The sequence below is a fragment of the Salvelinus sp. IW2-2015 genome, linkage group LG22 (assembly GCF_002910315.2).
Source record: "Salvelinus sp. IW2-2015 linkage group LG22, ASM291031v2, whole genome shotgun sequence".
NCBI classification, from domain to species: domain Eukaryota; kingdom Metazoa; phylum Chordata; class Actinopteri; order Salmoniformes; family Salmonidae; genus Salvelinus; species Salvelinus sp. IW2-2015.
Genome location: NC_036862.1, coordinates 22773761 through 22782734, shown reverse-complemented (window position 1 = coordinate 22782734; position 8974 = coordinate 22773761). Strand labels below are relative to the sequence as shown.

General features: G+C 40.9%; 1 protein-coding gene across 1 annotated transcript in view; it reads right to left on the bottom strand.

The window, feature by feature from the left end:
• Positions 1-402: 402 nt before the first annotated feature.
• LOC111949837 (S-adenosyl-L-methionine-dependent tRNA 4-demethylwyosine synthase TYW1-like) overlaps positions 403-8974 on the bottom strand; it is a gene marked incomplete at its 5' end in the record, with an annotated part of 25764 nt that continues 17192 nt past the window's right edge. Inside the window, 1 exon segment of the mRNA XM_070434127.1 lies at positions 403-650.

Below are 8974 nucleotides of genomic sequence, written 5' to 3'. Positions count from 1 at the left end.
TCATCAAGGAAAAGGTGGCTACTTCGAAGCAGCTCAAATGTAAAACATATTGAAACATTATTGGTTACTACATGATTCCAAATGTGTTATTTCATAGATTTGATGTCTTCACTATTATTCTACAAAGTAAAAATAGTAAAAAAAAAAAACCCTTGAATGAGTAGGTGTATCCAACCTTTTGACTGGTACTGTATATCATCCTCAGAGTATGCAGTCATTTTGCGAAACGTTGTACAACGTTGTACACCAGTCGAAGAACAAAAGGGTTCTTCGACTGTTCCCATAGATAACCCTTTTTGGTTCCAGGTTGAACCCTTTTTTGTTCCAGGTAAAACTCTTTTGAGTTTCATGTAGGTGACTACCTCATGAAGTGGATGAGAGAAGCCATGAGCGTGTAAATTGTCATTAGGGCAAAGGGTGGCCAATCTCAAATATACAAAATTAATTTGCGTTTTTTTGGTTACTATATGATTCCATATGTGTTATTTTATAGTTTTGATGTCTTCACTATTATTCTACAATGTAGAAAATAGTAAAAATAAAGAAAAACCCTTGAATGAGTAGGTGTGTCCAAACCTTTGATTGGTACTGCATGTSCTTTCATTTCATTGTGTCTAGGAATTTATAGCCATCCATTTCCACGATTATGTCTGTTGAGAAATGTAAATATTAGTGATCAATATCAGAGAACGTTTTGTAATCTAGGTCTAATTGCTACAAAAAAAATGTATAGGCATCAATTGGAAAGCCTCATATCCACCCGCAATAACTAACTGGAGGACTGAACTACAGTATCTAGCTACATCCCATTAGACTCTATATATTATAAAATCAAACAAACTACACATATTTGACAAAAGTTGGAATCTTTGGTTATATTAAAGATATGTGAAAACACCCTCTCTCAGTCCTCTTTAAAATGAACTCTGGGATAAAAAATWAAAAAAATACTCYGTTCTCTTTGTATTCACACTGCCCTTGCCTTTGAATGAGKACTCAACTCTTTTGCCAGTTCACTTCACCTTTTTTGAGGTCCAAGTCCTCTTTGCATTCACATTGCTATGTTAAGAAATTCCATCAGAATGTGCTATCAGACAGCTACTGTAGATATACCRACTTATACTTYGGAAGCTAATAGATTGCATTTTCTTTAAAGATGAGACAATCATTGTAATGCGAAGATAATATTAACATGTAAATATTATTGGTAACATATTAAATAACAGTAGACTAACTGCAGAATAAATAATGTAGGCCTAATTAAAAATTGTATAGGCTACTGCCCCTTTAAGAGCTAGATCAGATTTTGTACATATGTTGTGATTCTCACCAAATATGTTCTCTACACACTATTTAAACCCCACAATCGAATAAACAGTTTATGAAGCTCTCTTAGCCTATCGATCAACATAATGCAAACAAATAACCTGGACCTCTTGTCAGTACAAAACTCCACACATATTATGGCATTTCTATGCATCCTTGACAACCGCTAATCAATATCCAAAAACAGCACACGTTTTTTCCGCGAACAGGCACATCAACTTCTCTCTCCAATGTGAAGGGGTTAAGGCAGGGGGAACGGTGTTGCAGTAGTCTAGTGTGAGGTGTGGGAATAATGACAAGCGAACCTGCGGAGCTTTGTGTTCACATGCCCGGTTCAATTCGGGGACTTTTTTGAGGGGTCCGAGTTAGAAAATAAAAGGGAACAGCACTGAGTTCACAAAAATTGTCTGAAAGGGACCAAGTCTGAAAACACCCTTAGATAATATGCTGTATAGTGGGTGCTTTTTTTGTTGAGTTGTTTCTATTTGTGAATGTCAGTTTGTTTTGGATTGATTTTTTTGCCTTCGTGTTTTTCTTTGCGTATCCCTCTGTGAGAATGAATGTATGTGGATTTGTGTGTGGGGGGAGAAGGGAGGGAGATGTATATTGACACTGTGTGAGATTACATTTGACTGAGTTCTGTAGAAAAACWATTAAAAACAAATTGTCCCAACAACAAAATGTGTAGATAAGTTGCAACTTTTGTAATGTTACATGGTAACAACATAGTAATACTGATTGCATAACACGTGAGAAGGCACTAGACCATTTGCCAATAGCATTAAAAAAAAAGTATGACGTGTGATTTCCCAAGAGCAAAGCCTACACATTCAAAATTGCAACATAACTTCAAAAGGTGTTGAGGCTGAGTGTGATATAAGTATACATGATGATGAAGGGTTGTCCATACCAGCTGTAGATTGGACTACTCCTTTACAGCGTTTCAAGCTCTGASAGCCCCTTCTCTGAAGTCAGCCCCATCAAACATAATACTTTTATTTGTCTCTTTTAAATCATCRTGATACATGCCAGTGCTTTTATATCAAGGGTTCTTCATAGGTATTCAAGGGGGGCCTTTCCATCTATGCATTTCAAAAGACACAGCATTTATGAGAAGCTCTATTTCAGTCCTGTGTGTGAGGTAAAACAGCATGATACAGACGCCATGAGAGAGGAAAAAACGCATGACATTTCAGGTGGTGAAATGTTGAGTGCTCATAATGGCTGCATTGACAGGTCATCTTTCATCCTAGTAGGATACCCAGCGTGCTTTGGTTACTGTGCTGCTAACTATAGCCTTGCCCACCTTGGAAATAAAAGTCAGCCATCTTGTGTCAGATTTATGTTCTTCAAAAGTGAGTAATTATTGATCTCACTGTTCTCAGGACTGGTGTCCTCCTGTTATTGGATAGGTTAAAGCCTGGTGTAATTGAGCTATGCTGTAAAATAAAGTAAATAAAATGTAACTCAGTCTATTGCACTGCTAGCAAAGGCCCAACGATATGATGCACRATGGGGGATTAAGATGCATTTACCATTTACCCAAACAGTGGGGGGCTGGCTATCGATCCAGGACGCCTCCTTTACACCCACAGGAAATCCMTTGTACCACGCACAGTCAGAAACACACACGCACTAAATCATGTTCTTACCCACAATCCCCGAGCACAGGCTAACTACTGTTTATTACTTGTTTGTCGACCCATGTGGGGCAAATTCGGAGGTGTCGGGAGCTGGAGCTGTTGTTCCAACTCAGATAAATTACAATTCTGCTGAAGACTGGCTGGTGCTGGATGCAGCACAGAGAAGAGAACAAGGCCTAGTGGGAGTTAGTGTTGAGTCTAATCTGAGGGCCCTTTCCATTCCGGTGTTCATTAGGTAAAAACCTACACTTCAAATGCCTCAACTGCCTTTTATGTCTGTCTGCACAGAGAGAGACCGAGCGAGGGGGAGGTAGACGGGAGGGAGGTAGGCTTTGCTCCTCTCCCTCTGTGGATCTGATTAACTATACCCCTCTATTTGGAGAAGCTCATGTGAACACCAGCCAGCCACAGAGAGAGATGACCTCCAAACCTGCGCTGCTGTACGGCTTATAGCCACCCACTCCAACTGCAGTCATCCCCCTTTCACACTGTATTAATCTCCCAYGGCAACATGAAAGTAATCAGACAGTCACCAGTCTACCCGTAAAACAAGAGTAACCCATATCCTTACAATTGAGATGTGAAGGTACACTATATTGTCMATTTTGTTGGGTTCTAGTTTGAAATAACTGCTATGCTAGAAGTTAATGGTTACATGTATGAGGAATGTATGTGGTGGGGTCAATGGAGGGAGGATAAGAAGTATGCGTCTAGAAAGTTACGAAGGAAAGAGGCAATCACTTGGTTGCGGTCACTAATAAGGTTAGATAGCTGTGGATTAAATCAAACTTTGTCACATGCGCCGAATACAACAAGTGTAGACTTAACCGTGAAATGCTTACTTACAAGCCTTTAACCAACAGTGCAGTTCAAGAATAGTTAAAAAAATGTTTTCCAAGTAGACTAAAATAAAAAGTAACTCGATAAGAATAACAATAACGAGGCTATATMCAGGAGGCACCTAGTAGTGTGGGGAATGTGGGCCGAGGTCAGGTCAGATGAAGGGAGATGGAACAGTTTCATTACATACATTACATAACTTCCTGCCTAGCAACAAAGATGCAGTGTTTAGAGATGCAATGAGGAGATTCTACCTAAAGGAAGGTATAAATACTTGTGCTGGTGGAAACATGTCTTTGTCCTTTCAGCTGATTGACCCAGTGGGTCAACGAACTTGATTTAAGATTTGACTAGTTGTTCGTTAGGTTCTAAATAAACAGTAAAAAAATTACCGTTTCAACAAAATAAAATGTTTTCACTTCCCACAGAATTCAAAGAGACACTGAGATCTTCCTCCCTTATCAACAATGCTGGGTTCTCTGGGAAACCCAGTAGGCCAGCGCTACACTATCAATACACACAATACAGGACAGGATATGAACTGAGCTGAGTTTCCCTTATCTCTTTCCCCTACTCAGTCCTGTCCGAGAGCTCCTCTACAGACCTGAAATGAATAATAMATTTTACATCGACAARTACCAAACTTTTCAAATCATTAAGGCTCAAGTTTTAGGCTAATACTGATGAAATAGACMAAATCTGTAGAGAAAAGAGCTCAAATAAAAATGTTGTCTATGTTGATACAAAACTTCAATTTGTTTCTCTCGATGTGCTGGGACACATTAAGCCTTCACTACATKATGTTCTTAAATTAGAGGCAGAGAAGTCTCCTTTCCAAATGAGGTAGGACTCTTTAGCTAACATCCAGAGTGTACAAAACATTAGGAACACCTTCCTAATATTGAATTGTGCCCCCTTTTGCCCTCAGAACAGCCTCAATTCGTTGGGGCATGGACTACAAGGTGTCGAAAGCGTTCCACAGGGATGCTGGCCCATGTTGACTCCAATGCTTCCCACAATTTTGGGTGGTGGACGATTCTTGRTACACACAGGAAACAGCATTGCAGTTCTTGACACTCAAACCTGTGCGCCTGGCACTTACAATCATATACCGGTCAAAGGCACTTCAATCTTTTGTCTTTCCCATTCACCCTCTGAATGGCACACATACACAATCCATGTCTCGATTGTCTCAAGGCTGAAAAATCCTTCTATAACCGGTCTCCTCCCCTTCATTTACACTGATTGAAGTGGATTTAACAATTGACAATAAGGGATCATAGTTGGTCAGTCTGTCATGGAAAGAGCAGGTGTTGTGTACACTCAGTGTATGTACAGTATATATACACAATACATACAGTACCAGTCAAAAGTATGGACACCTACTCATTTCAAGGGTTTTTCTTCATTTTGACTTTTCTACATTGCAGAATAATAGTGAAGACATCAAAACTATGAAATAACACATATGGAATCATATAGTAAGCAAAAGTGTAAATCAAGAATTTTAGATTCTTCAAAGTAGCCACCTTTGCCTTGATGACAGCTTTGCACACTCTTGGCATTATCTCAATCAGCTTCATGAGGAATGCTTTTCCAACAGTCTTGAGGAGATCCCACATTTGCTGAGCACTTGTTGGCTGCTTTTCTTCACTCTGCAGTCCAACTCATCCAAACCATCTCAATTGGGTTGAGGTCGGGTGATTGTGGAGGCCAGGTCATCTGATGCAGTACTCCATCACTCTCCTTCTTGGTCAAATAGCCCTTACACAGCCTGGAGGTGTGTTGGGTCATTGTTCTGTTGAGAAACAAATGATAGTCCACTAAGCGCAAACCAGATGGGATGGCGGATCACTCCAGAATGCTGTGGGAGCATGCTGGTTAAGTGTGCCTTGAATTCTAAATAAATCACAGACAGTGTCACCAGTAATGCACTCCCACACCATCACACCTCCTCCTCCATGATTCAGGCTGGGAACTACATATGCGGAGATCATCCGTTCACATACATAACCAAAAATCTCAAATTTCGACTCATCAGACCAAAGGACAGATTTCCACTGGTCTAATGTCCATTTCTCGTGTTTCTTGGCCCAAGCAAATCTTTATTTGTTATTATTATTGGTGTCCTTTAGCAGTGGTTCCTTTGCAGCAATTCGACCATGAAGGCCTGATTCACACAGTCCCCTCTGAACAGTTGATGTTGTGATGTGTCTGTTACTTGAACTCTGTGATGCATTTATTTGGGCTACAATCTGAGGTGTAGTTAACTCAAATTAACTTATCCTCTGCAACACCGGTAACTCTGGGTCTTCCTTTCCCCTGGCGGTGAGAGCCAGTTTCATCATAGCGCTTGATMGTTTTTGCAACTGCACTTGATGAAACTTTAAAAAAGTTCTTAATATTTTTGATTGACTGACCTTCATGTCTTAAAATAATGATGGATTGTCGTTTCTCTTCGCTTATTTGAGGTCTTCTTGCCATAATATGGAGTTGGTCTTTTACCAAATAGGGCTATCTTCTGTATACCACCCTTACCTTGTCACAACACAACTGATTGGCTAAAAACCATTTAGAAGGAAAGAAATTCCACAAATTAACAAGGCACACCTGTAAATTGAAATGCATTTCAGGTGACTACCTAATGAAGCTGATTGAGAGAGTGCAAAGCTGTCATCAAGGCAAAGAGTGGCTACTTTAAAGAATTTCAAATATAAAATGTATTTTGATTTGTTTAACACTTTTTTGGTTACTAGCTGATTCCATATGTGTTATTTCATAGTTTGGATGTCTTCAGTATTAGTCTACAATGTAGAATAGTAAAAATAAAGAAAACCTTTTGAATGAGTAGGTGTCCCCGACACACAATACCCCATAAACACAAAGCAAAAACGGGTTTGTTTTTTCATTAAAAATAAAAAGCTGAAAGAAAACATTTACATAAGTATTCAGACCCTACTCAGTACTTTGTTGAAGCACCTTGGGCAGTGATTACAGCCTTGAGTCTTCTTGGGTATGACGCTACAAGCTTGGCATACCTGTATTTGGGAAGATTCTCCCATTCTTCTCTGCAGATCCACTCAAGCTCTGACACKTTGGATGGGGTAGCGTTGCCGCCCCATCCAACGGTCTCTCCAGAGATGTTCGATCAGGTTCAAGTCTGGGCTCTGGCTGGGCCACTCAAGGACATTCAGAGACTTGTCTCGAAGCCACTCCTGCATTGTCTTAGTAGTGTGCTTAGGGTCATTGTTCTGTTGGAAGGTGAACTGTCATCCCCAGTCTGACATCCTGAGTGCTCTGGAGCAGGTTTTCGTCAAGGATCTCTATGTACTTTGCTCCGTTCATCTTTCCCTCGATCCTGAATAGTCTCCCAGTCCCTGCCACTGAAAAACATCCTCACAACATGCTGCCACCACCATGCCTCATCGCTTCCTCCAGAAGCTTGACATTCAGGCCAAAGAGTTCAATTTTGGTTTCATCAGACCAGAGAATCTTGTTTCTCATGGTCTGAGAGTCCTTTAGGTGCTTTTTGGCAAACTMCAAGTGTGCTGTCATGTGCCTTTTACTAAGGAGTGCTGCAGAGATGTTTGTCCTTCTGGGAGATCCTTCCAGAAGGACAAACATCTCCACAGAGGAACTATGGGAGCTCTGTCAGAGTGACTATCAGGTTCTTGGACACCTTCCTGATCAAGGCCCTTCTCCCCCGATTGCTCAGTTTAGCCGGGCGGCCAGCTCTAGGAAGAGTCTTGGTGGTTCCAAACTTCTTCAATTTAAGAATGGAGGCCACTGTGTTCTTGGGGACCTTCAATGCTGCAGACATTGTTTTGGTACCCGTCCCCAGATCTGTGCATCAACACAATCCTGTCTCTGAGCTCTACAGACATTCGGCCTCACGGCTTGGTTTTTAGTCTCACAGGCACTGTCAACTGTGGGACCTTATACAAATCATGTCCAATCAATTTCATTTACCAAAGGTGGACTCCAATCAAGTTGTAGAAACATCTCAAGGATGGTCAATGGAAACAGGATGCACCTCAGCTCAATTTCGAGTCTCATAGCAAAGGGTCTGAAAACTTTCTGAAATAAAGTATTATTATTTATTTTTTTAAATGTACACATTTGCAAMATTTTTGTAAAAACCTGTTTTCACCTTGTCAATATGGGGTATTGTGTGTAGATTGATGAAGAAAAACATTTATTTAATCCATTTTAGAACTAGAACTAACTAATTTCCAAATGCACTGTATGTATGTATGTATGTAACGGATTTGAAAGGGCCGCGGCTTTTGTGGAGAGATGGGTAACAATGCTTCGTGGGAGACTGTTGTTGTGTGCAGAGGGTCCCTGGTTCGCGCCCGGGTCGGGGCGAGGGGACGGGCTAAAGTTGTACTGTTAGATATATATTCACATGACTGGGAATACATATATGCATCTGATATTTTTTGAAGGTTTGAATATGCACCTATCCAAACCTTTTAAAAAAGAAAGGGGGTGGATCAGAAGACCAGTCAGTATCTGATGTGCAGCACACGCGGCACATCTCCTTCGCATAGAGTTGATCAGGCTGTTGATTGTGGCCTATGGAATGTTATCACACTCCTCTTCAATGGCTGTGCGAAGTTGCTGGATATTGGCGGGAAATTGAACACGCTGACGTACACGTCGATCCAGAGCATCCAAAACATGCTCAACGGTTGACATGTCTGTTGAGTATGCAGCCCATRAAAGAACTGGTACATTTTCCGCTTCCAGGAATTATTTACAGATCCTTGCAACATGGGGCTGTGCATTATGCTACTGAAACATGAGGTGATGGCCTCAGTATCTCGTCACGGTATCTCTGTGCATTCAAATTGCCATCGACAAAATGCAATTGTATTCATTATTCGTAGCTTATGCCTGCTCATAGCATAACTCCACTGCCACCATGGGGCACTCTGTTCACAACATTGACATTAGCAAACCGATCGCCCACACCACGCCATACACATGGTCTGCGGTTGTGAGGCCGGTTGGACATACTGACAAATTCTCTAAAATGACATTGGAGGTGGCTTATGGTAGAGAAATGTCTTTGTTTTACACAGCTCTGTCAGGAGGAATGGGCCAAAATTCACCCAACCCACTGGGAATGTGATGAAAGAAATAAAAGCTAAATAAATAAT